A 2544-nucleotide genomic window follows, 5' to 3' on the forward strand; every position below is an offset into this window, starting at 1 on the left:
ATGAGCACGACGGTCTTTTCTGGAAATTTATTACCGGAAAACCGGTCGTGACAGACTTGGTATCAGAGCCAGGCTGACCATTGGCTAATCCTATCTTAGCCAGGTCGAAAAACTTAGGCAAACCAACCCACTAGACCTTAGCCAAACCCCAGCCAAGCTTCTCATGCAAGATAGCCACACAGTGACCCAACACCTTTTGGCAGTCAGTGCCCAACCTATCAACCTAACCTGTCGCTCATGCGCCAGTGACCGGCCCCTAAATAGTCCTTTCTCGCAAGCGTGCGAAGGAAGACTCCGTCCCCTTTTTCCTATAAAAAAGGGCACGCTAGCCCCAACCTAGCACAGCACAGCCTCGAACCCAGCCACAATGCCTGGACCCATAGTGCACAATGAGACCACAGCAACCAACCTTGGAGGCTTTGTGACCATACTCGCAAACCTCACCCGTCGTGCCTATGCGTTAGAAGAGCCCCCAGAATATGTTGTGTACCAAGGACCCATGAGCGGTGAGAGCCGTCAATTCTGGGCCACTGTGCACATTTACGGTAGGGGTCTAGCACCCGAGCACCCCTACAGGTTCACCGGAAGAACAACTTCTTTTGAGCCACAAGCCATACAACTAGCTGCTCGAGAGGCTATAGTTCATCTCAGGCACTTGTCGCCCAGAGTTAACTGTCGCTCGTTCCACTACTACCCCAGACGTGAAGGGTATGGTAGACCACCCCAAGTTGCCAACGGAGATCACGAGACAGATCCTGCATTGTTGCACCTGGTGCGCTATGTAAGTGCACTAGAGGGACTGTGCGATCAAATCACTATTGATTTAATTGCAGCTCGTGGAGAGCTGGTTCGTCGAGCCCTGGCGAGAGTAGAAAACGAGCCCAACGTCGACAACCCAGTCGTGTTGTTTGGACAACCGATCGAGACCCCGAGATCAGCTCCAGCCATCAGCCGAGATCCTTTGATGACCCCAGAAGTGCTTCGTCGCCTTTTGGGAGCACACTCCAACGGGGTTGTGGCCAACAATCCCCGCGATGGTCATCATCACTACCCCGACCCTGCAGTTCCTCCACCATCTCTGACTAATCCCGGCAGTGAGACACGTGGAGAAGCCTCGACATCCACCAGGCACGTCCGTTTAGACATAAACGAGGTAGACTAATCCGTACGAGTAGTACCGAGTCTCAGTGTATCCTCACTTTGTAATCATGCGACCGTGTATATTAACGCAGCCTATCGTTGTGCCTCTGTTTTAATAGTAGCCTTGCATATTTGGTCAGCGCATAGTTGCATATTTTTCCGGGCACAACTACCAAAACCAACCCGACGACAACCACAGTAACACGTCTCTTTATGAGATATGTGTATCTCTGACACTGACCTAACCTTTGGAGCTAAGCTGGCAAATTTATTACCTTTCACCACGGTAAAATGAATCCGGCTCCATTTCTATATAAAGGCCACCTTGTGACCTTACCCAGCAACCCTAACCTTGTGCACCATACTCACAACTTTTTCCTGTCATGCCGAGCCCCAGCATTCATCTGAGAACCCCAGATGCAACCCCAGGTAGCTTTGTCAAAATATTGTGGGATTTTACCCGCAGTACCATGGGTTCTACCCAGCCACCTCAGTACGAGCTGTTCAAATCTAGAATCACCCCATCCACCTCGGAATATTGGGCAGCAGTACACATTCCTCCTATAGACCCCAACCAAGATCCAACAGAAGTTTCCTTCGTGGGGAAATCTATGCCAACCCCACACTTGGCCATAGAAGCTGCTGCGAAAGAAGCGATTGCTCACCTTCAATCCGCTGTACCCTATGCCCGCGAACGAGGATATTATTACTTCCCGAGCCGTGCAGCACCCGGAGGAGTGACGTCTTTTCCCGGTGGGCGTATTGAGAGAGACCCAGTTCTGGCCAACCTTATCCAGTACATCATCGCTCAAGAGCATTTGAACCAACGAGTGATGGATTATCTCCAGGATCTCACTGATCTGAATCCTCAGATTGCCATCGGCAGACCACTGAGGCCCGACCCGGAGAGACGCATACATCGACTGGTCAATCCACTTCCTCCGATAGAAGAGGAGTGTATCCCTTTACCAGAGACATTTTATCAGGACCCCACCCAGTTACCGTTTTCATTTTAGACGTCACTACTGTATTTGTTTTTGCAGCATTTATATTTGCGTGTATCTTATGCATGGTCCCCCAAATTTGTGCGACGAGTCGAGTATTTAGTTTCTACTAGTATGAGTAATTTTTCTTCGTGATTAACTTGTGTAACCGCGAAAGATCCTAGTATGAGTTTTCTTTTTACTGAATTGTTGCATCATTTATCCCCTCACTACGTGGATTATTATTATTTTTATTCACGCAGCACCACGGCAGCAGTCTCACAACCGCTCGAACGCATATGGAACTTTTGTTTTTCACAACGGCTCTTAGCAAATCTCGAGGACGAGATTTTTCTTAAGGGGGGTAGTATTGTAACACCCCAAAAATTTAACCAGGTTTTAGTTATTAAAATTTTGCCAG

Source organism: Triticum dicoccoides, chromosome 5A, assembly GCF_002162155.2.
Source record: "Triticum dicoccoides isolate Atlit2015 ecotype Zavitan chromosome 5A, WEW_v2.0, whole genome shotgun sequence".
Lineage (NCBI taxonomy): Eukaryota > Viridiplantae > Streptophyta > Magnoliopsida > Poales > Poaceae > Triticum > Triticum dicoccoides.